This window comes from Astatotilapia calliptera, chromosome 13 (assembly GCF_900246225.1).
Source record: "Astatotilapia calliptera chromosome 13, fAstCal1.2, whole genome shotgun sequence".
Lineage (NCBI taxonomy): Eukaryota > Metazoa > Chordata > Actinopteri > Cichliformes > Cichlidae > Astatotilapia > Astatotilapia calliptera.
Genome location: NC_039314.1, coordinates 20,193,052 through 20,219,472, shown reverse-complemented (window position 1 = coordinate 20,219,472; position 26,421 = coordinate 20,193,052). Strand labels below are relative to the sequence as shown.

Genomic DNA, 26,421 nt, shown 5'->3' with positions numbered 1-26,421 from the left:
GCTTTAAAATCTAATAAAGAATTCTAAACGTTGACATGCTGCTTGTACATACCTTTATCTCACAATCTAATTTTGTATTCATTAAAATGACTGAGGCAGCAAATTACAATTAATTATATCCATTCATCAGTTTTCTTCAGCTGGACCCGAGACCTCCCTCTCCCCAGCCACCTTCTCCAGCTTATCCAGGGGAACACCAGCCAGCCGATGTAATCTCTCCAGTTTGTCATGGGTGTGCCTTTGTGCTGCCGACGTGTGCTGGGAATGAGTCCCACATATTAGCAATCTGTAGCAACGGGCCATGCACCGCATTCTCCTGAAATGCCATAAGGGTGGGGTGCACTGTGTCATGTGGCGGTCAAAGGCGGGGGCACTGGCAGTCTGATCCCCAGCTATCGAGGCTACCCAGTAAAATATGCAACTTAATTTTAATTACCTCCTTAAAAATACGACAATCTTTCTTAGCTCAAATTAAATATACCCAACCTTTAAAATAATGAGGCGTGCAAAATATGGGCAAATAACTCCTGTGATCCAAGGGTAACCAATATTAAAAAGCTGGTTTAAAGGGAGAGGAGCATGCTTGTTTTAGTGGATAAGCAGGTAAATATGGATTCATTTGATTTAAAACTCACGCAAAGTGACTCTAATTGGAGATTATGTATCGGAATTTCAGGAGCGGGACCACGCCTCCAAACACGCTCCTTCCGGTTGTCATCTATATAAGTCCCCCCAGTTCTGCAAGCTTTTCATTCTCGTTTACGTGCCCCACCCTCTCTCCCTCCTTGTTTTCAATTCTTTAACTTCTTCACTTCTATTTAGTACATGGGGATCTGCCCGGCCCGGAAGTCGTCGCCAGTCCAATTCGAGGCCTTCCCTAAACTGCAGCTCAATTCCTGTCCAAGCCATTCACCTTTCCCTACTAAACTGTCAAACCTAAAATGAGGACGTGGGCCCAGTTAGTGAAAGTGCAATAAGTCTTCAACAGCTGAGTTGTGTATGGAGTTGTGGATTTAAGACAACTGTTACTTGTCTCTGTTCAAGTGAAGGGCAGTATTATGTTAAACAGGAAGTTTGAATAAACACAGGCTTAGTTTTATTCAGTCTTACAGATAAGCCCCAGAACACAAAGAGGCAGATGAATAAAACAAACACCATCCAATTAGGTATAATCCCAACAAAGGTAAAGTGTTGCAAACAAACACAAACAAATCCAGAAGGTAAAAGAAAAGGGGGACAAGGATAGAGGGAGACAAACAAAGGGACAAATGTAGCATATTAACAACTGCCAGGGGAAGATACTGAAGAGCACAGTAGATAAAAAACACAGAAACAGAAAGAAAAGCACAAAAGGTAAGTGAAAGGAAAATAACTCTATCAGAAACCCCAGGCCATGTCAACCATCTGCATTTAGTAACACAAGTGTTTGGTTATTAAGTAAAAGAGTGCAGACCTCACAAGCTAAGAATTCATCTCCATGAAATGAGATGAGAAATGTGGATTAGAACTTTAAGTCGGGCTCATGAATACAAAACCTCAACATGTCACGAGAATGTCTCAGAGCAAAAGAGGAATAAATTACAGGCAGTGGGCTTTAATTTCCTGCTGAGTGCCTTCAGCAAGTTGAAAGGCTTATTTACAAATCATCCACTTTAACTGATCAAAAGGCTCAGTGTGGTTAAAAGAGCAGTATCATAGCATTCATTTAAACTAAAATGCTGAAAACATGTCATTAAAATATCAAAGAGAAATCTCTTTAAAAGGAATTGAAATGATTATGTTTTTTGTGACTGATACTCAGTAATATGTTTGTGGAAAAAGTGTGATAACTTTGGAAATATACTTGGGCCTTTCACTTAGTTTGTATAGTAAATATGGAGCAGCCAGGAACATTGCTTTTTCAAGCTAAACTAAGTGTTTACTCACTATAGCTTCACTATGATTGGTGCCGGTGTTCTGGGAATCCATCCTACCTGACAAACCATCCTACCCGTTGTTTCTACACATGCGCACAACACGAAATTCAGTGGCGAACCGTCCTACCTTTGTGAATACAAGCTACAAACATACACTGATGGGTAAAATTAAGTGCCAAACCGTCCTACCTTTGTAAATGTGACGTACAAGCATACTTTAACAGCTATAATTAAGTGGCAAATCATCCTACCTTTGTGAATATGAGCTAGAAGCATAAATTTACAGCGAGAATTCAGTGGCAAATCATCCTACCTTTGTTAATAAGAGCTAGAAACATACTCTGACGGGTAAAATTACGTGCCAAACCATGCTACCTTTGTGAATGTTACCTACAAACATACTCTGATGGGTAAAATGAAATGGCAAACCATCCTGGCTTTATGAATGTGAGCTACAAGCATACTCTGATGGGCAAAGTTATGTGGCAAACCGTCCTACCTACTTACATTTGTGCTGGAATTACTCTGTGACAACAGAAATGTGCATAAACTACTTACAGTAGGACATTTTGCCAAAGTAGGATGTTTGTCAGAACACCGGCATGAAATTGTTATAGATCTTGTTTAACTTGTGGAAATACAAAATTTAAAAAATAGACTACATGGGTCACTTTGTTCCAGTGTCACTAGTAAAGAATATAGATCTACATAACCTATAGCTTTGTTTTATAAACTTTAAGTCCATGCATTGTCCAAGATGTCAGCATGACCCATGCAAGATAATTAATTTTTGGGTGATTTTCTGGGTTGTCGAATGCTGGAAAACATCAGCCATTCAGTGTCTATTCATCTTTTTTTGTTGTTGCAGGGTTTATATTTATTTCTGACTTTCAGATAATAAACTACAAGCAGATGATTGGATATCTTTTTGAATTTTTACAGCTTGTGACTATTTGTGTTGACTTTACTAAGAGCAAGAGTCCCGCCAACTTGAATGATCTTGTATAAATTGTAAATATTAGTAAACTCAACAATGAGCGAGGCCCCTAGGAAAGTTGTTAACAGGCAGTCACTGACAAAGAGCGGTCTCGGTTTTTGAGACTGCTTTTATTGATCATAAAATTTATGTTGTAGTAAAATAATGATTACAAACACACCAGTTCACCTGTCTTAAGTGGAAAGAAGAACAAAAGGGGAGCAGGAACCTTGCTGCCTTGATCTCAAATCAAGAAGTCAGTCTGGGCTCGTGGAAAATGAGAAAATCAAGAGATGATCAAAATCAGCAGAGAGATTGAGGCAATTTGCAAAATATTAAAAAACAAACAAATGTGCCAGTGAGAATAAGTGATGCTCTAAAGGTAAAATTGATTACACTGAACTTTGGTATAGCATTCTCTTTACTATACTTTTCAGCCTAATAGATTAATAGTTAACATCAGAATACACTCAGTATAATTTCAGTGGCTGTAAAGTTTTTTCACAGTTTTGTGCATTAGATTTATATTACTTTGATCTGTCTTATCTTAAAAAGTCTCTCTTATCAGAGGTGGTTTCCTCTACTGCAATCACTTTTCCACCACAGACTTATCCCCTCCTTATCTTTGAGTTGCAAAGTTTCTGATAAATTATCTTTGTCTGACTCACATGTTTTGTTTTTTTTGAAAATACGACTAAGAGTTTTGCCGAGACTCAAAGAAACCTTTCACTATCAACAGGATCTTGATTTTGATTCCCCCTTCAGAGATTTGAACCTTAACATTATTAAATCTAATAAGATGTTATGAAACATCTTATTCCCAGGACATTAATGCTGCCATTTGTTTCAGGAATAATGATGTTTGTTATTGGTGAAAGTATAAGCATGCATTCAGGGACATTAAAGGAAATCCCCGGCACCCATACGACTGAACTGGTTTGGATAAGTGAGCTGGAATATTCTGATTAAATATCAGCAGGAAGAAAGAGTGATGTTTGTCGTCTGTATGTGTGTCTGTATGTGTGTATACACTCATCGATAAAATGAGTCACCATCCTTTGGGGTTTATTACCCTCATCACTTCAGCTTGGCTGTGTAAGTGATTAGGAGAGATTCCCCGAAGCAGTTTTCCTGGAACACAGTACGTCTGCGTGTCTCTGTGTATGTCTGTGTTTATCTACTGAAAAGGGTTGCTGTTTGTTCATATAGGGATGACTGTGAGGTACAAGACAGGAACACTCTATTAGGCCTTGCAGAAATATGTCTTTTTTTGGTCTGTATTTTGTTTTCTGAGTGCTCGCTGACTGCTTTTTCTTTTCTTTTTTTTGTTTCTGTCCCTGAGAAAAAAACATGTAATGGCTGCTTTGTATGAAATGACTGCTCACCTAACAATTGTAGCTGATGGCTTTGGTCTGTAATCCAAGACAAAATAGTAAAAGAAAAAAGCTTTTTGGCCAGCATCACACAGAGTAAACAGCAGCACATTTTGTATCAGAGCCAGAACAGGCATGTGTGCTAAATGCACACATGTCTGTGTGCTAAAGGTCCAGTAGAAATAAAGTTTAAGTAATTGAATGTGTGCAGTGCATTTGTGTTTATCTTTGATATCTTTATCTTTTAACGCACATTGTGAACAAAATAAGATGAACAAATGGATGACAATTACAGTGGACTGAAATAATAAAAAGTCACAGCTATTAATCTTTATAAATATATTTTAATATGCTCACAGACACAACTCCATCTAAAGTATCTTGTATGCCCTCTCCCAATGAATCACTGTAATTTGATGATCCCTTTTGGGTCACTAATGTAAAAACTTGAAACTTGAAAATGAAAAACTTGAAAAAAGACTAGCATCATTTTGTAAAGGTGGAACATCATTTCTGAAAATTTAGCTCAAACATATCAAGACAAATAGGAAAAGAAATAAAAACACAGTGTTTTTGCTCAGATTGTACGGTAAGTGGAATATGCTGGAATTAAATGATGTTTGTGTTTTAACTGCAAACATTTCAAATACAGGGATATCAGTAATGGTTCTTCTTCATATTCATAGCTCATAAATAACTAAAAAATCCTATGCAGAAATTGCAACAGAAGTGAAAGAAATTACTAACAATTGGATATTTTATTCATCAATATAATATAGTCACTGGGCTCTGGTTCAGTCACACTGGAGTAAAAATAGTTACATCTTGCAACTAAGAAAAATTGGTCCAGTGACTGAACTAAAGATTTTTTTTGTGATTGTAAATATTTAGTAAACTGTTAAAATAGTGCTGACCCTCGATCTGGTTGTGCAGTGGTTAGGGTGTTGCTCGCTCAGCCTTTGGGTGTCCGCTGGGAGGCATCCCGTCTCAAACCTGTCTCATTTGCAGTCTGACTAAAATCCCTCTCAGACAGACTGATGAAGGTCTGTCAATAACATATCTGATTTATAAATACAGACAAATTTTCAACATGTTGCGATTAGTCTGAGTCAGTCTGCACTGATAAGCTGACCTCGTCTGGGATGCCTCTCTTTGGAAGAGGAGACTTGACTGAACTGGCTGCCAAGTGGCTCTATTCTGGTTATATTCAGAGATAAAACTATCTCATTTTTCACTTAAATTACCATCCTGAAGCAACTACGTCACTATTTGCAGAGCAATTTCTGAAGTTCTGTTTCTAATCTATGAGGTTCAGGTTGGACTCTGAAGAAGTTAATGTGAATTTCTGTTCCCGGTGCCTGTCTTTGACGCAATCATTTCAAAGGCAACAACATCGCAAATTCATAGCACATGGTTGCAATAATTTCTGCCTCCAACCACTTTTCCCCCCAAGTATAAATGTTAGGAGGGCAACTCCAGGCCTCGAGGGCCGGTGTCCCTGCAGGTTTTAGATGTGTCCTTGAACCAACACAGCTGATTTAAATGGATAAATTAGCTCCTCAACATGTCCTGAAGTTCTCCAGAGGCCTGGTAATGAACTAATCATGTGATTCAGGTGTGTTGACCCAAGGTGAGATCTAAAACCTGCAGGACACCGGCCCTCGAGGACTGGAATTGCCCAACCCCGGTCTAGTCTGAAACCTTTGTTTTTTGACCTTTTCTTTTACATTCTTTTTACTACCAGTGCTTGGTTAGATCTAAGGACTTGAAAAAACACTTGGCTGTTTTAAGGAAAGAGGTCCTAAATCTAATACATTAATCTGGGACAGTGAAAAATGATGCTTACTCTGTGAACTTGACACCAAGGGATTGTTTACAAGTGTCCATATGGATAAGTTGAGAGTGATAGGCTCATCTCACTGTTGCTATAAACCTAAGGCATCTTAGCACTGATCCCAAAGGGCACCTTGTATTTGTGAGATGCCATTGGCTTTGCCAATACTTCAGTGTTTAATGCCCAGGGATTGAGAAAAGGACATCGAGGAGTAGAAGCTAATTTCTCTACCTATTGGAAATCTTACCAGGCTTCCTACCATGTTTCCTATCTCCCCTCAGTGACAGCTCTTATCAACGACAGGACAGACTGACATGTTGACACATCTGTCAGAAAAAGATGAGATATTGGCAGCTCTTCCATTAGGCTTTCTGGAAAACACTATCTGGGAATGTGTGTGTATGTGGAATGTGTTAAAAAAAAAAGTCACACATGATTATCACACTGCACACACTTTGACACCCAGGCTAACACAAGGCTGGCCAAAAATCGATGTACCATGTAAGTAAAAAACCAAAAGAGATTAAGAGACTGTGGAGTGTTGTTTCCATGGATACACAAGCATAAAATTCAAAGGGATGTTGTTGCAGCAGATGACCCATGTTGGTATGTCTCATTATCTAGAGGGTTTTCAGTTCACGAAGCAGTAAACAGTATTATCATTTGACATCACAAAGGGACACTGAGCCACAGTCAGGAAGGGCTGGGAATGCAGAATTAAATAAAGCCCTGTAAACAGGAGAGAGGAGTTATATGTTTATGGGACCCAATTCAAGCTAAATGGAGCCTAGCCAGCCAATGAAATTTGCCTCATTGGGTGTAATGACTCCACTAAAATGACAGTGATTATTTCTGAGTAAATGATAATGAAAGACGCATGCAGTGTACAAGTCTGCAGGCAAACACGTCATTTATGTAGTCATATTTGTTAATGTGTGGCTATCCTGTTGATTTCCTCAAAGAACTGACCCAGACTCAAATCTGGACACAAATAAGTCGATGCAAACACATTGATGACGTTAGCTACAGCTAAGACTTCAGCTTATCGTGACAGGCATTCTAATTATCATCATAAAGATGTAGGTAGGTAAGTGTAAATAACACGAATGAGCTATTTTTCCATGCTCTGATGAGGTGCGCCCGGAACATCGATCATCTCATCAGCAAAAGGGTAATGTCATGGAATATTGTGCACAGTGTTGGGGAGTAACGGAATACATGTACCGCCATTACGTATTTAGAATACAAAATATGAGTAACTGTATTCCGTTACAGTTATCGTTTAAAAAGGTGGTATTCAGAATACAGTTACTTTGTTGAAATAAATGGAATACACTGGGGTACTTTCCTGTTTCAAATTGTCGCGGGTCAGGACTGTTTGGGTTTTGTTTGATAGCTACGTTCTTTTGTTCCAGGCGGCAGCGTTACGGTTGCCATGGTTACAGGGTGACGCGCTCTCTCTGCGACTGTGTGTTTCCTGGGTGAGAGAGCGCCTTTTCGTTGTTGTTGTTGTTGTGCTAAGCTAACAGGCAGAATGCTACAAGCATAGCTCTAAAGAATGTAGCCTCATGGGCAGTGTAGTCCGTGCTGCTGGGAGAATGGACTGGCATACACGTTATGTGTCTGTGAGCGCTAGGAGGGAGAAAAAGGGGAGTGGAAAGGTACGAGCAGTCATCGAGCAAAAACGGGAGCTGGAAGCATGTAAATATAATAATAACCACTGCAGCCAAGAAGAGTGCCTGACGAGCCCAGTTGTAAGTAAGCTATTAAGACTCGACTGTACACTGTGTTCGTGTTTTCCTCCGAAAACAACAAGTTCCGTTGGAGCAGCCTTTCAACGCCTCTCTCTGTCTGTCGCAAGAAAAGTTGACCCACACAACAAAGTAGAGCTATTTTTCGGCTACCAGCCGACAGGGACCCCGCCGTATTATGCTGGGCTTACACTGTGCGATTTTTTCAGTCGCGCGATTCAGCTCCTGCTCAAACTGTACGATTGACTCGCAGGGGTTAGAAGTTCATAGGTCACGATGCAGGTCTCACACTATACGGCCCGACGCTCTGATGCGACCTGAGTGCTCACACTGTGCGTCCATAAAAATGAAGGTTATAACAGAAATTCTGTCGCTCGCTCTCCCTCTCCGTCTTTCACTCACACAGACACACCACCACCATCAACGTTGCTAAATTGCTAATGAAAAACATTGGTCAGGCAGCTGTGATTGAGCAGCAGTGTCGATCCAACTATTTTCACGGTTGTTGTGGTCGTGATAATTTTGTGAGGCCACATCGAAAGGGCTCGGATGGTTCTACAGGTTGTGCCTCCATCGCTTGTGTCCAGATCACACGCTGCACTGCCGTGCTACGCCGTCTTTTTCGCTGACATTTGTGTTTGCGCGTGCGCAGTGTGGCAAACTGCGGTGACACCCTCACGACCAAGCGATTGATGATCGGGAGCTGGTCGTGAGGTGTCAATCGCTTCTCGTTACCCCACGTATACTACACGATGCACGACGCACGATGAAGGCCAAAATCGGGCCGATCGCACGACTCAAAAATCGGCTCAAAATGGGCCAAAAATCCCACAGTGTAAGCCCAGCATTAGTCAGAGGTCCCTTTACTACAGTTCGGAGCCGCGGACCTTCAGTAATAGTAATAAATCACACAGCAATAGTACATTCACGTTGTTGTAAAAAGCATGATAATATTGTAGCGGGTCAGGGCTGTTCGGGGTTCTGCTTGTACAGTTATGTTTTGTGTATGTTGCCATGGTGACGGGTGACGCCCTCTCGCTGCGACGGTGTGTCCTTCCGGGGTCAGAGGGCGCCCTATGTATGTTGTGGTTGCCGCGCTGAGCAGTTAGCTAGTGGCAGTGTGTTCTTCTGCAAATGTAATAAACGGCTGTGCTCCCTGGCTAGCTCACGGGAAGCAAGACCAAACGATACCTCCGTCTCCTCCTTGTCTGAACTCGCCACAATATATTAAGTAATCCAAAGTATTCAGAATACGTTACTGTCATTGAGTAACGTAAGGGAATACGTTACAGAATACATTTTGGGGCATGTATTCTGTATTCTGTAATGGAATACATTTTAAAAGTAACCTTCCCAACACTGATTGTGCACATGTGATAGAAGTTGACCAAAAAAGGAAAAACAAACTTTAAAATATTATTTGACAACATGTTCACACTGGAAAATATAGTAAGAAGACCCCGACCAGCTTGAAGTCAAGTCATTATTATTAGACAGGTAATGCTGTGATCTAGATTTTGCTCTTGCTCTTGACGAAGGCGGTCACACTTTTTCTCCTCTCCTCCTCTTCCTCTCCCTTAGCTTCCCTGCTTAGCCTCTTATGTCCTTGTCTAGTCTCGTGTTTTTTTTTGTATTACTTTTCCCTGGAACACTCTCTCACAGTCTGTTCTCTAAAACCTAAAAGAGGAATTATGGATTTGATCAACTGGTCCCTAAATGGAATTGACACCCTTTTCTCAACGAGAAGTTTGGGCTTGGGTGAGCCTGAGTGCTGAAGATATCTACCTATTCGGAACCATGGTAACAGGGCTCTTGCTGATTGGAGAAAGCAGAACCGGCTGTTCAAACCCCCACAAGGCTGCCCGCTGGGATTGAAACGATGGGAAGAGGCATGAGTTTCTCAAAATGGGCTCATTGAGTGCAGCACGGATAAGATCTTGGAGAGGCTACGGCTGCCGTGAATTCTCCGAATAAGATCTCTGAGTGCAGACTGGATTATATCTCGGAAGGGCTCGCTCGGAACAACATCTCTGAGCGCAAATTGGATTACATTTTAGGGAGGCTCACTGTGGTCGTGAGTTCTCAGAATCGGCTCTTTGAGCACAAGAATGACAACATTACAGAGTGCAAGTTTGATAACATCATGGAGAAGCTCACAGCTCTCCAACGGGAGATTGAGAGACCAGTGTTGGACTGTTAGAACAGCTTTGAAATTCATATGAGCTGTTCACACTAAAGTAAAAAGCACCATCACTTCATGCGGATACCCCTTCGGCGCCAGCTGCGGTCGCAAGGCTGGAGCCGAACAAAAACACCCTGATAACGACTGTGTTTAGACTGTTCCTTCCCATTCCATGCAAGGCCACCTGGGTTGGCTGGAAGACTGTTTACTTAGCCTGGCAGGGCGAAGGACACTGTCTCAGCTGAACTCTGGACACGCACACACATACATATACACTGATATGCACACACTCATCCCCCCTCCCTTTCCAAACGCCTTCGATGCTTGTTCCCTCCTGGTAACACGGCGGGTCTGAGCCCGCGCTGGAATGGTGGCGCTGGGAAGGATGGCTGCTGTGTTTGCTTTGGATTACTCCTCACCCCCCACCCGACCTTGTGGCTTGTCACGTGTTCCATACTGTTGTGCTGTGGACATTTATGTGCTTTTTTGTGCATTTCCGATCAAGAATGAAAAATTGTTTTTCATTTAGTAGTTTTAAAGTTTCTTTTCGGAATCTCTGCAGCAGAGGAAGGGTGAAGAGCTGCACTGAGGTGAATAATAAGTCAAGTAAGAGTTAGTTTTACTACCATGATTAAAAATATTGAGCACAGCTGGTACAGTTTAAATATAAAGTACATTTCCTCTCATTAACACTGCATAGAGGCATAATTTGTGTAAAACATAAGAGTTTTTGAACTGGTTTCTTCCATCTCTGGGTTGTATTCCCACATGCTGCTGTAGTATCGATCTGTCTAAGCTCTGTGCATGCCCTTTATCCAGGAATGCTTCTTGCAGTGCAACTGATGAGATTAATTTAAAGAGATGCACATTCTGGCACAGATGAATAGCTTATTGGCGGTATGACATTGCACTAAAAAAGTTTAAAAAAAAACTTCTCTTGCTTTTCTGGCGTTAATGCAGAAAAACTGCAGGTTTGAACTGTAACTGGATCAAAAATAGGAAAATACGGTGTTTGTCAGTGAACTGTATTTCTAATGTAAGACAGCTGAGATAAATGCACAGTTCATTGCCCTTTAACTATTGTTTGCTGTAGCAGAAGAATTATGTTTTTGTCACTAGGCAGTAGAGCAAAGTCGTGCCAACCACCAACTTCACACTCTATCTTCATAGTGCAGTGGTGACAATACATCTTGTCACACGGTGCAAACCTTGCCTAACTGATTTTTTACTTTTTTCTCGCTCAGTTACGAAAGACTATGATTGTTTTCTCTTGCACTCACTAAAGTATGACTATGGGACATTATTACACTCTCCAAATTGTAAATGACAAATATATTGCAATTTAGTTCTGTTCTGAATGAACAGAACTTACATTCTGTAGGCATTTCCTGAGGTAATTTACTGATTCATTCACCCACTTGGGGTAAAATTAAATAATTTTAAACACATTTTTATTACTATTTTCTTTTATTCTTTGAAGTAATTCTAAAAACACTCACTGTCACAAGTCAAGTCAAAATTACCCACACTTGATATGACAAAAACTGCACAAGCTAGTTCACAGTGCACAGCATTGTGAGTTGATATATGACAACAGAAAATGGATGGAAACAGAGATGAAGAGGAGAAAGACAAGAAAGAGCGAGGTCAAGAACAGTAATTTTACATGTAAATTAAACTAGTGTGGTTATGCACATAGAACTACAGCTCTTTTCTAAACAAGGGAAGCAGGGCAATCTCAGCACATCCGGGTTTTTTTTCCATCATAATGCTGGATCTTTGCTGTGTATCTAGAAGACACCGGACCAGTGTGTCTTAGTTGAACAGTTAAAACATCCTGTCATTTGCTTTTACATATTTAATTTTCTTACAGTGTCCATCAGAGGGGGCTGAAATCAGCTTCCGACTGTACAGGGCAGCTTAATTACAGTGCCAGTGCATGGTTTTAAAGCAGCTAGTTTAACTTAACATTACGTCAATCCAAAATAACAAAATGCCAAACTTAAAGGTCCAATAAAACCAAAAACATATTTAACATAAACTATTCTACTGAGTCTCCACAATGTGGCAACACATTCTACTTTGCATCTCCTGCTGGATACTGAGACTCATCTTTTGCTCATTTCATGACGAAAAAATAAATATAAGATGAATATATACTGTAAGAAGCATCTAATGCTGGGCACATTGAAACTAGATTTAACGACAAAAAAGCATGTTATATGTAATTACTTATGGTTACATGCTTATATACAAGGTCACATACATACATGGTTACATAAATACATACATGGCTACTAGGGGTGCAACTATACTCGTATCGATATTGAACCGTTCGATACAGTGCTTTCGGTTCGGTATGCATATGTATCGAACAATACAAAATTTGTAATTTATTTTATCAACTTTCCTTCTGACGACGCTGTCTGTGTTGAGCGCTCAGTGAATCTGCGTTCGACTACTTCGCCTAGGCTGCACTGTCTAGCGCAGATCCACTGAGCGCTCAACACAGACAGCATCATCAGAAGGAAGAGCGCAGGGCAAGCTAGCCAGACAGAAGTTAAGCTCTCCTTGCAACATGGCAAATTGAACCTCCCCCACCCTCATTCAGATCTGGTGTTTGGAATTATTTTGGTTTTCATGTGACGTATGACCCTGAAGGTAAGCGCGTCATGGACTAAAGTAAAACAGTATGTTGGATGTGCCACGCAATGCTCAATTACATGGGTGGGAACTAGTGTGTTAGCACAGTTAGGTCGTTAACGTGTTGTCTGTGAAGGTTCTCAGTCATCCAGGTCATCGTAGTCAAAGGAGCTTGCAAAGAAAAGCGTCTGGACTTCTTTAAGTTGCTTGAAGACGTTTCACCTCTCATCCGAGAAGCTTCTTCAGTTCTAAGGTCAAATGGTGGAGAGTCCCAGATATAAACCTAGTGGGAGTGACCCCCCACAGAGGGACAAAGGACCCCCTGATGATCCTCTAATCGCCTGAGCCAAGGTGTGAAACTGGGCGTGGGTCCCAATCAGCCAGAGTTTCGGGTGAGCTCATTGTGACACCTGGCCCCACCTTATCATGCGAATTCCTGAGGTCAGCTGGCCTAGGATGTGAGTGGGCGCTAAGGTGTCTGGGAAGGGATCTCAAAACTGGATTATAGATGTTGTGCCATGCGCATGGCACAACACAGAAGAGCCACCTCCACAGGACAAGACTCAGCAGTCCATCTGCATCTAAAGGTCAAAGGACACTCTTTCGAGGATGCCAATGTTCACATTTTGGACAGAGAGGACAGATGGTTTGAAAGAGGAGTGAAAGAAGCCATCTATGTCCACTGTGAGCGACCATCTTTGAACAGAGGCGGGGGTTTACGACACCAACTCTCTGCCATCTATAATCCAGTTTTGAGATCCCTTCCCAGACGCCTTAACGCCCACTCACATCCTGGGCCATCTGACCTCAGGAATTCGCATGATAAGGTGGGGCCAGGTTTCACAATGAACACACCCGAAACTCTGGCTGAAAATTTAGCAGTCTTTGCAAACTTCAAAAAGCAAATGGCCTCGATCTTGGTTCCACTTGTCTCTTACCCGTGACTTCAGTGGAAATTTCAAATTCAGGATCTGACACAGACTGATTCATGTTCTACACAGTTCTTACAAGTTCATAGAAATTTCTGTTCAATTAGAACCAAGTATTTGAGTTGATGATTGTAATTTTTATACAATGTTGTAATTTGTTTTTCAACAATTTTTTGATTAATGTTTTGTTTCCTTTACAATATTATACATTAAAGTATAATATTGTAAAGGAAACAAAACATCAATCAAAAAATTGCTCTCTTTTTTATTCGGGCTACTTAAATTTATTTTGGGCCACCAAAAACTGAAGAGTCCCTGCCCGAAGGGCTACCAGGAATTTTGAAATTTTGAGAGCCCTGAGATATATTTATTTTTTAAATTACTAATTACTTTTGTTTCAGCAACATTAAATTTAAAAACTGTACTTTTGAGTTAAAATATATATTTATAATTTTAATAAATGACAAATTAAAAAGGCATGAACATTTTTTTTGTATCGAAAAAATATCAAACCGTGACACCAAAGTATCGAACCGAACCGAACCGTGAATTTTGTGTATCGCTGCACCCCTAATGGCTACATATATATATATATATATATATATATATATAAAAACACCCAGCACGCCCCTGCGGGCGGTTTATCCCTCAAGCTCGGGTCCTCTACCAGAGGCCTGGGAGCTTGAGGGTCCTGCGCAGTATCTTAGCTGTTCCCAGGACTGCGCTCTTCTGGACAGAGATCTCCGATGTTGTTCCCGGGATCTGCTGGAGCCACTCGCCTAGCTTGGGAGTCACCGCACCTAGTGCTCCGATTACCACGGGGACCACCGTTACCTTCACCCTCCACATCCTCTCGAGCTCTTCTCTGAGCCCTTGGTATTTCTCCAGCTTCTCGTGTTCCTTCTTCCTGATATTGCTGTCATTCGGAACCGCTACATCGATCACTACGGCCGTCTTCTTCTGTTTGTCTACCACCACTATGTCCGGTTGGTTAGCCACCACCATTTTGTCCGTCTGTATCTTGAAGTCCCACAGGATCTTAGCTCGGTCATTCTCCACCACCCTTGGGGGCATCTCCCATTTTGACCTCGGGACTTCCAGGTTATACTCGGCACAGATGTTCCTGTACACTATGCCGGCCACTTGGTTATGGCGTTCCATGTATGCCTTGCCTGCTAGCATCTTGCACCCTGCTGTTATGTGCTGGATTGTCTCTGGGGCATCTTTACACAGCCTGCACCTGGGGTCTTGCCTGGTGTGATAGACCCCAGCCTCTATGGATCTTGTGCTCAGAGCTTGTTCTTGTGCTGCCATGATTAGTGCCTCTGTGCTGTCTTTCAGTCCAGCTTTGTCCAGCCACTGGTAGGATTTCTGGATATCAGCCACCTCCTCTATCTGCCGGTGGTACATACCGTGCAGGGGCCTGTCCTTCCATGATGGTTCCTCGTCTCCCTCCTCTTTCTTGGGTTTCTGCTGCCTGAGGTATTCACTGAGCACTCGGTCAGTTGGGGCCATCTTCCTAATGTATTCTTGGATGTTCGTTGTCTCATCCTGGACTGTGGTGCTGACACTCACCAGTCCCCGGCCCCCTTCCTTCCGCTTAGCGTACAGCCTCAGGGTGCTGGATTTGGGGTGAAACCCTCCATGCATGGTAAGGAGCTTTCTTGTCTTTATGTCAGTGGCTTCTATCTCCTCCTTTGGCCAGCCTATTACCCCAGCAGGGTACCTGATCACGGGCAGGGCGTACGTGTTGATGGCCCGGATCTTGTTCTTACCATTCAGCTGACTCCTCAGGACTTGCCTGACCCTCTGCAGGTACTTGGTGGTTGCAGCTTTTCTAGCGGCCTCTTCATGGTTCCCATTCGCCTGTGGGATCCCCAAGTACTTGTAACTGTCCTCTATGTCTGCAATGTTGCCTTCTGGTAGTTCAATCCCCTCAGTTCTGACTACCTTCCCTCTCTTTGTTACCATCCGACTACACTTCTCCAGTCCGAACGACATTCCAATGTCATTGCTGTATAGCCTGGTAGTGTGGATCAGTGAATCGATGTCTCATTCACTCTTGGCATACAGCTTGATGTCATCCATGTACAGGAGGTGGCTGACAACTGCTCCGTTCTGTAGTCGGTATCCGTAGCCAGTCTTGTTAATGATCTCACTGAGGGGGTTCAGTATATATATATATATATATATATATATATATATATATACACATATACACACACACATGGTTACATACATGCATGGTTATATACATTTATGCATACATGCTGCATACATGGTTACATTCATCTATCCATGGATTATAGTAACAGCAAGCTGAGCAGGGAAATTCCTTTCCCCATTTCTCCCCCCTCTCCGTTTTGTCTAGGCATCCCAAAGTGCCACCACGCCAGATGAGATATCTATTCTGTTTGCAAATACTGGGTATCTCCATATATGTTCTCCCAGCTTGTATTTTTCCTTCCTGCATAGCTCTTTTTGCAGTGTTGTGGGTCTGTGTATTTATTTTACTGTAATTCATGATCAGTTGCTTCCATCATCGCTGCTGTTACCTGATAAAACAAACAAACAATTTGACTCTCTGACTCTCACCATGGATTTTTAAGGGTGGATGCAAGAAAACATACATACAACTACAATCTTGCTTCAATTTAGTGGGAAGTATAAAGCAAACTTTTTTTTTGACTATCATTTCATGCAATGAAATTTGGTTCTGTTGTTATAGTCATAGCCTTAATTTAATTACTGTGTCCCACTAAGCCAGCATACTAGGTACTGAAACAGCTAAAGGGACTTTAACAAGTTTTAATTACTGCTACAATTTCCCTACTATAGTGTGTCAACTTCTGCTTCGTGACAAAAGTCACTTCTTTGTAAACTATGTGTGACTCTGACAACCTGCTGGTAACCAGAGCAATCACAAGGAGATTGTTCATGTAGCTCCACGTACTGTACCTCTTTCTGACAAACTTCACCTACTGGCAAAATCTTGCCATGCAGTCAGGAATATACATTTCATCCTAGCCACCACTAATTACCAGCGGGTTGCTGACTGCCTGTGTCTGGGCCCTGAAAGTGCCGATAGCTGTGAATGCAGCATGGATGGTTGTTTGTCTCCCTGTGAAAGCTGTGTGATTGATTGTCAGTCTCTTCCGGGTATACCCTGCACTTTGCCTTTATGACACCTGGAACAGCTTATATATGCCATTAACTCATTCTGATTCTTTCTATATATTCAGAATAAGTTAAGTGCAAGGACAGCACAACAGCACTGTCCATTTTGTGGCACAACTAGGCTGCACCAGGAACAGAAAATAAAATTCATATGGGAGTCATTTCTCTCTGGGTGACTCTGGCTTAATTGGTGACAATTCATGGCTATGAAGTGAAGGCAGAGACATAAGCCTTATTATGAACTCTCTGGACAACAACAAATTAAATTTGAAGCACACAGGAGACCTAGGAGTCTCCAAAAGAGACCTGCCAGGCTAGGGGAAATAAGCTTCTATATTGCAAGGGTAGGAGAATTAATTTATAAGTGCTCTGTGCAACGGCTAAGACTGTGTGAAAAAAAGAGCTTCCCTCGTTTGACTAGAGTTAGTCCATCAAAAACACAGACTTTTCAAAAAATAAAGCTTTGAACCAATTTTCATAATTACTAAGACACATTCTGGAAACTGTAAATGCAACATCCAATGTTTTAAGTCATATTCACAAAGCCACACAATATCATCAGATTATATACACAACCAATCAACATATTCAAACTCAAAAGACTGAAAACATTATGTTCAGGACATGTAACTCGAGTCTTTCCAACCTCATGTGGCTCACTTGCAATTCTCCAAAAAACAGGGTTTGTCGGTCACCTCATTCACATAAAGCACAAAATAAAGCATATTGTAAATGTAAACATAAGCATCTGTAAATTTTTAATTTTAAATATGTAAGTTGTTTTACATTTACTGGGAAAGACTGATGTTAACCTGAATTGAAACGAAAGATGTGCGTAAGGATTGTTTGTTTCATAAAATACTTGTCAATGAAAGAGGCCAGTTTCTAGCATAATTATAACAAAAACCAACTAAACATTATGCTTAGTTATGCTGTTATGTAAAACTGATGAGTGATTCCATGAGAACTACAAGTCTCAGCCTACCTTTTCTTTTGTTTTTTCAGATGGGCTGTACAAATCCAAGCAGTGAGGAATATTTTTTCACACTTTAGGCCCCTAATTACCAACTGAGCATCACTGAAATGTCAGCGCCTATCCAAGTATCATTGCAGACCAGGTCCATCCATTTAAGACTGCAGTGCAGCCATCTTCTGGTGGCTGCTTCCAGCAGGATTTCACAAAGCTTAAATCATCTCTGACTTGTTTCTTGAAAATGGCAATGCATCACCATACTTAAGTGGCCTCCATATTCACTCCAATAATTTTGGGATGTGGTGAAACAGACATTGTCATCCTGGATGTGCAGCTGAAAAATCTAAAGCAAACACGTGATAGTATCAAGCCCACGGGGACTAAAATTTGCAGGACAACTGACTGTTTCTGTTGGAAGAGGAGAGAGTGAAAAGTTGGAGTCATAGCAGAGGTGAAGTGTGGATTACTCTGTAGTATTCGATTCTCTCCTCCGGGAATGTGGGGCAGCTCAGTTCTCAGCAAGGGAACTCACAAAAATTAAGCTGCACAAAAGATAAACTTGGCTTCTAAGACAGAGAAGGTGTGATATTAACACAAGTCAAACAATAAAAACCCCAGGAGCTTGAATTTGTCTAAGAAAGTTGTTGTTTTATCTGGTCCTTAAGAAGCTGGCACAGCTGCTCTCCACTTGCTAGGTGGAGAGCAGCTGTGGCAGGTGAGATGCGGGACCTCAGAAGGCCACCGGGTGGAGATGAAACCTATCACCACCTGCGGGGAGAAAAAAACACTACCACCTGCCAGTGCTACCCCCAGCCTCCTAGTAGACACAGCTATGGTATCAAATTGAAAATCCTAGGTGACTTCTTTCTTGGGTAATCCAGTCACAAGAAGTTCAGAGTGCATGACTTATGATATCTGACCTTTAGGTTGATGTCTCACTGAGATTTGAATTTGTCCGAGATTTTAACTATATGTACCTATGATATCAATTTGAAAATCCTACATCGCCACCTTCTCGAGTAATCACAGTCATGCCTGGCTGCCTGGGCGGCCATCTGCCCAGTGGGTGATGACAATACCCCATCAGGAAGACCTCACACCACAACTGTAAGTATAGATGCCATGCTCTTTTATGGTAACAAATTTTTTTCTCTATAGTTTGTTAAAGCTAGTAAGACAATTAACACGGCCAGAGACAAAGTAAATCTGACTCTCCACTGATTCCAGGGCAAAGGGCATTTTATCTTTGCCCTTATCCTGCTTTCCTGCTACAGTCTGCTGAACACCTGTTCAGGTTTAACATTCAGTTCACGGTGGGTGGGAGAGATATAGCAAAAACACAACTAAATCAAATACAAATTTGCTGGTGGCAAAGATAATAACAGCTGGACAATCAAGCAAAAAAAAAACAAAACCCCAACAAAGAATAATTCAAAAAAAGGTTAAAGTTAAAAAAAGTGAACAGTTGGGAGACAGAACCGGAGACACATGCAGGACTATACGTGCATTTAGAGCTGACGGGATAAACTACCACAGATGGAAAAAATTAGGGCAGAGCAGACAATCAGATGGTGGAAAAACACATTAGGGTAAACAAACCAAAACCAAGATTGTGATTACAGGAATATAATGTGACAACACAAAAGGCACAAGAGTGCAGCACAGAGAAAAACAGACACAGACCGGGAGCTCAGTGGTAACCGGAAAGAAAAAACACCAGAAACAAGAGCGAATAAAAGAAAATTGACATTGGAGTGAACATGACATTGTTAATTTGATTAATGAGAAGAGATATAAAACAGAGGAGCATGCTTTTTAGTGAGGAGTATCCTGATTGAAGGATTCTTCTCTGTATAGTACAAACTTTAAATTTCACATAGCTAAGCACAATTTAACAGATAAGCAGGTCATGCTTGTAACTCAGTGACATTTCTGAATCGTTATGTGAGAATTTTATTTCAGTAAAAGCTACAGAATGGCGAACATAGTTATCTCCCTTTGTAGGCGTGAAGAGTAGGGATGGGTATCGTTTAGGTTTTATCCGATATCAGGACCAAACCGGTGCTTAAAGAATGGAGAACACAAAATTGGTCCAAAAACCTCTCATGTTCAGCTGTTTTTTTGTAAAAAGATAACAATGTTAGTCTTTTCTGCAGCTGTAGGGGATTTATGGTATCCCTCTTGGCTGGAAGCAGTGCTTAAACAATGGAAAAAACACAAACTTTGTCCAAAAACCTCTCATTTTTAGCTGTTTTCCACTTTCTCTTTGGTCATTTTAGCCTTTTTGGCCAGGGTGAAGGGAGTATCTGCCATCAAACAAGAAGACAGCCGCATGTAACTACGACGGTGTTTGCTAGTTCACCTTACATGCGTTAATTTAATAACGTGCTTAGTTTACACACGAACAACATTAAGCTACTCACGCAGAGAAGAACGGCTGTTGCTGCCATCATCATCCGTCTGCTCTAAAAGAACATACGTACCTGGGCCCGCCTACTATCCTCGGAAAGGTAAAATGATTGGCTAGAATCCAAAGTGTATGATATCTCAGGAAATAAAGCACCGAAATAAAGCACCGAAATGTGCGCTGCTTTTCTGTCTGGTTACTACCGTTCATGTAAGAACCGGTGCCATTATGGCACCGGATACCGGTACCCATCCCTAGTGAAGAGAAGTCACGCTGACTGTACGTCACTCGGGCGATGACTTTTTTTCTCTTCTGCTGGTAAAGATTACTGTGTGCTTTTTTTTAATCTATCAAGGAAAAGAGGATATTGTTGTAATTTAACACAAATTAATCAACATCAGGACACATTTAGAAACACCATTTTAGAGGAAAGGATAAGTGATTGTCATTCATTAACCTTGGTATGACAGAAAAAAAAAACATTGGCGAGATTCAACAGGAAATTGAATTTCCAGAGTAGGAAAGAAAGTGCTTACAAGAAGACATTAAGAAACTATAGAAGTGGCAAGGATGATGGAGAAAACAACAGTGATAAATGTGTCTCATTTGCAGATTTTTTTTCTTTCTATGATATTAGAAATGAATCAACAAAATATTCAGTTTGCACTCAAGCAGTTTACTGAAGTATAATGCAGTTCTATAAAATGGGTACATTTAAAGTGGTGATTATAGTATAAATGGATCTGTATTGATTTTTTGTAGAATATTACATTACGCTGTTTGTTAAATGATGCAGTGGCTAAAGAAAGAAGTACACTTCACTTCAAATACCGTGTGGTACAAAAACATCAGCTTTTAAGATTTTTAGCTGTAACATTTATTTTTGCGTCAAGATGAAATTTCCAGTCTCGAATCTGACAGTGAGATATGCTTTTAAAGAAGGTAACAAAGTATAATATCAAAATCGATCCCCCTCCCGCAGCCAAAAACCCCCAAACAAACAAACAAACAAAAAATACAAATGAATCACAACAAAAAAAGCACAAAAATAATATTACACTTAAACCAAGCAGGCTCCAAACAGGTAAATGATACATAACACAGTTTACAGCTATCTACTGGGCAGCACAGTGGTGCAATGATTGGCAGGAAACTCCACCAGCTGCCACCAGTCTTTCTCCGTGGATTTGCGTGCTCTCCTTGTGTATGGGTTTTCCCTGAATACTCCAATTTCCCCTCACAGTCACAGCCTAACCCTAGGCTGGTGTTGGAGAGGGTTAAGTTGAAAGCAACACTAGTGTTTCAACCTGAAAACATTTCTTTCTGGACTTGTGCACACTGATATAGTTTCCCTAAATTGTTTCCTCAAAGCTGATGAATCATATTTGCCACTGTCTGCTGCAAAGGTATACATATGCATTTTGAGGAATTTATAACAACTATTTGCTGAAAGCATAAAGACATTAGCATCATCATACCTTTCTTTAAATAAACAAATACTTAAATAAGGATTTTTAAAATTTCCCTTTAATGATGGAATAGCCCTTTCTTGGCCATAAAACTGTTTACAAGTCAGCTATTAAATAACTTTTTAGCCTCTGAAAATGTGCAAAAGTGGCTTTAAATAAAAAACAGTTAATACAATACTTTTTTTTTAACTTGTTGCAATGATGCAATACTTCCATCATTGTTTGCTGGAAATCCAAAACGTTCATGTGTCAGGGTTCTGTGTGCAGGCGGATGGAGAGGAGGATCCAAATGCGAGACTCTGAGACTGAATTGAAACTGAGAGCCTTAGCTTTATTGCTGGTGATAAACGAAAACATGAACTGAACAATGACACTGAGAACTGAAGACACAGGCATAATTCTGAGGGCACGACACAACACTGAGCATAGGAAAACACAGGGCTAATATACACAGGGTGGTAATCAGGGAATGGGCAACAGGAGGGAGACACAGCTGGGAGAAATTGGACTAACGAGACAGGGGGAGCAAAGCTGCACACACTAACATAAGACATAGACTTTCACAATAAAACAGGAAATAAGACACAAGGACGCAGACTAAGAAACACATCATCCTCATCATCATCATCATCATCATCACAAGCACTAAGAGAATAAGAAAACAATCAAACACACCGAAGTAACTTGAAACGCAGATTCATCATAGAACCCAACAAAGCACCAGAGAAGCATAAAGAACAATCCATCATTCAAAAATAAACCAAAACATAACTCAAAATACTGGGTCAAACTGACCCAGAACCGTGACATCATGTCGTCATGGGCTAGATCCGTCACCCAGCATTCTGTGCTTATATTGTATTGCTGATTTCCTATGTTAAAATAATATCAAATTTATGTGTTATTCTTAATTTAAGAGTGTAGTTGAGTTATTTCGTATTTTTTATTACTTATGAGCAGTGTTGGTCAAGTTACTTGAAAAAAGTAATCAGTAACTAATTACTGATTACTTCCCCAAAAAAGTAATCCCGTTACTTTACTGATTACTTATTTTCAAAAGTAATTAATTAGTTACTTTTTAAAAACACGATTTACAACCTGAATAGGTGATAAAGCGATAGATCTTTCAGTCCAATTCTACTTTTTCTACATAATCCATCATACAAAATGTAATCAAATGGAAAAGTCTCTTTTTAAAACTTGTTTTATTAGTTTTAATGTTTTAACTTTATGCATCAAGCAAATATTTAATTATATGCAACATTCTCTGACTGGAAGAAATTTGTTTAATATTTAAACCTATTTTCTGCACATTCCAGCACATAATTATTATTTTTTGTGTTTATACTCACTCTTTCAAAAAGATGCAAGTAAAACAGTAATAAAACTTGAGTCTGTGGTGGGGACCGGTTTCCTGCATAATTTGCATAGTACAGTTTTCTGGTCCATGTCAGACTTTTCATAATGAAACCATTTCCATGCTATTCCCTCGTTTAGGAATAAGGTCCTCGATCTGTTGTGACTGGTCTCTCTGTTTGGAGCTTCCTCGTTCTGCCTCATCCTCGCTGGCCGTGCTGGTATTCCCTGTGCCTGCATCCACGTGGTGACTGTAAGCGCCCATTTATAGTTACTTCATGTTTTTATTTGATGTAACTTGTTTGTTACATATTCTGAAATTTGATGTTTGAGAATAATGTGTTTTGTCATCATTTCAGTTTATTTTGAAAAATCTCAACATGATTTTCAGCTTTATTGTGAAAGGTTTATGTGGAAATAAGCAGACGGCGGAGCCACACGCTGGGTTTACAACAACGTGTAAAAATAGTCACTTGTCCATCCGTAGTGTAGTTATTTTAAATATAAGAGAAAGAGAGAAGTTTAAGAAATTAATATAGCCACTACAGTGACCATCAAAATGATGAAAACATTTGCCGTAAGCAGTTTATTTTGTGACACCACGAAACAAATGATAGCTTAATATGAAACGATAGACGTTTTAATATCGTCATCCGATATATAATCTAGTAATAATACAAATCTAGTATTATTATTAGTTTGTCTTGGTTGAGTTTTTAGTCTGGTTGACGTTTCTTCTATGCCTCCTTGTCTATGTGGGTTCTCCTTGTTCCGTGTCTCCCCAGTACGTCATGTGTTTCATGTCTGTGTGTTCCATGTTGTCAAGCTCATATTGTCATATCTACGTGCCATTATGTTTCCTGTTTTATTTTGAAAAGTCTCGCGTTCCATGTTCAGTGTGTTTACTTTTGCTTCCCCTGTGTCTTTCAGGTTCATTTGTGTCAGCTGTGTTTCCAGGTGTTTCTAACTCCCTCAAACTTAAATACACAGAAGGGTAATTCTGTGTATTTAAGTCCTCTGTTCAGTGTCTGCATCTGTTTTCCAACTTTCAGGTACTTCATGATTCTGTTCATGCTCATGTTTCATGTTCATGTTTTTCTCATAGTTTCTCGCACTCTTGAACGTCATTCGGGGCTCCTAGTTTAGGGAAAACTAGACTGTTTTCCCTAAAGTGGGAAGACAGTCTAGTTTTCCCATTTTAGGTTTTAGTTTTAGTTTTCACCTCTGTTCACTTTTGCCTCATTTTGTATTTATGTTTTTGGCCAAGAAACGACGCACCTTTTGTTAAAGTGCAGCTCCGTCTCTTCTGTACGTCTGTACTTGAGTTCGGATCATAAACACAAAGGCTTCGCAGCTGTGACACATGTGCAGTGGCTAAATTGCAAAAACTAAATTTTAAACATTTCTTAGTCACTGCCCTACTTTTGAAAGAGGGAAATTAGTTAGATTTTATTAGCTATAACATGGCTCCCCAGCCATGTCTTTATTTTTCCAAATCACAATCTTTCCCTAACAATTAAAATAGTCTTGCTGGCAGGCACAAATGATGAAAAGTAAGATGGTTAAAAACTTAAAATATTGTAACTGAACTTAATAAATAGTTGTAAAATCACGACATTGTTTGGTGACCGACACTTCTGTTGATTGCAAAAGCTGCCTGCTTAGGATTCATGAGGAAAGCTTATTATTTAAAAGTCACCACCAGACACTTGATTTTTGTTAAAGATAATCCGATTAGTGTCTCTGTGGAATTGGCTGCTAAGCTGCTTGTCTCCTTTATGTTACTGGAATAGATAAAATATATCAGTAGGTAGTAGTAGTGGTAGTACAATAAATGGACAGAAACATAGTTTTCTTTCCTTACCTCAAACTTTGGAATTATGTTTTGGTATTTTGAAATTGCTATTTCTGCTTTATTAAGTGAACTGTTAAAGTATGCCTTTTTCACATCTGGAATACAACCGATTATAGAAATATACAATTACTTTGAAAAAGATGGTGCATATCTAAGAATATAAACAGCCTGCTCAGGCCAGCTCCTCTGTGACTCTCTACCTTATCGTGGTGGAGAGGTTTGTGTGTCCCAGGGATCACAGGGCTATGTTGTCGGGGGGGGCTTTTTCCCTTCTAATAGGGTTTCCCATTGCAAATTGGTCCTGGGTGACAAAGAGCAATTCAAAAACCCCTATAAATGGTAAATGGCCTGTATTTGTATAGCACTTTTCTAGCTTTACACAACCAGTCATCCACCCATTCACACACACGTGAGCTACATTGCAACAGGTGAAGTGTCTTGCCCAAGGACACAATGACCAAGACCGTCCAAGCCGGGGTTCGAACCAGCAACCTTCCGATCACAAGGCGAACTCCCAACTCTTGAGCCACGATTGCCACGATATAAGTGAAAGATCTAGGGAACACTTCACACTGCCTGGGATACCTGTGGTCATGCGCTTTGGGTAGTAACCGAAGAACAAGATCACAGATACAAGCTCATCTTATCTCTCCCCAAAGGGTGAGGAGTTTGGACTTTTCCGCTGAGGCTGCTGCACCCACGACCCGGCCCCGGATAAGCGGAAGAAGATGGAGGGATGGTTGGATGCTCAGACCAGCTGTTGGCTAAAGGAGTTATTATGAATTTAAAAAGTATTTTTCATCTATAAGCCTATTTGGCCTTGTCTGACTAGTGCTAGCGCTAAATCATAAAATCCCCCTGGTGTCTGTGTAATGTGCAGTTGCTATCTACCAGTGACTGATGACAACACAAACATTAAAGTGAATTAATGAAAAGATTAGAGTTGATATTAAGCTGATTTTAATTAGCGGTGTCCTTCCTTTTCTGCTAACAATGAGCGTCTGGGAAGAAAAGACAAACTGTCTTAAAGGTTATTAATTAAACTCATTAGGCTGTAAAAACTGATAAGTCACAGGAAGCACCCGGAGCTGAGTTTCTAGAAGGATGTGGGCGTGCCTGGAATTGAGGAAAAGTTGTTAAAGGATAAGGAAGGTCAAGTTTCAAGTGCCACAAAATAAGTATGTCAGTAATTCTGAAACAATAATTAAATGGCAGTATTCATAATAATAATAATAATAATAACAATAATAGCATGCCTGTACAAACAGTAATAAAACATACACACTGGATGGAGGTCTGTATATTTGTATATGTGTGTGCATTTGTCCACCGTTTCAGCAAGGACCTCTTTCACTTTTTCACTATTAAAGTGAGGATATTGTTTAATAGTGAGGACATTTTGGTTTCTTCCTCATTTCTCATACCTATTTATAAGTTGCTTAAATTCCTGTTTCAGCACTAGGACTTTGAGAAAGGGCTTACTTGGGATATATATCACTAATGTCCTCAAAAATAAGTTCCGTAATACTAATATATATGCAGGAAGCTTGTTTGCGACCGCAGTAAAGCTGGATCGGCCA

General features: G+C 40.4%; 1 long non-coding RNA gene across 1 annotated transcript; it reads left to right on the top strand.

The window, feature by feature from the left end:
- The first annotated feature begins 18,490 nt into the window (after nucleotides 1-18,490).
- LOC113034499 (uncharacterized) lies at nucleotides 18,491-26,088 on the top strand. Its single transcript, XR_003274191.1, has 3 exons — nucleotides 18,491-18,861; nucleotides 23,128-23,239; nucleotides 25,501-26,088. It is a non-coding gene; the product is annotated as an uncharacterized LOC113034499 (long non-coding RNA).
- Nucleotides 26,089-26,421: the final 333 nt, after the last annotated feature.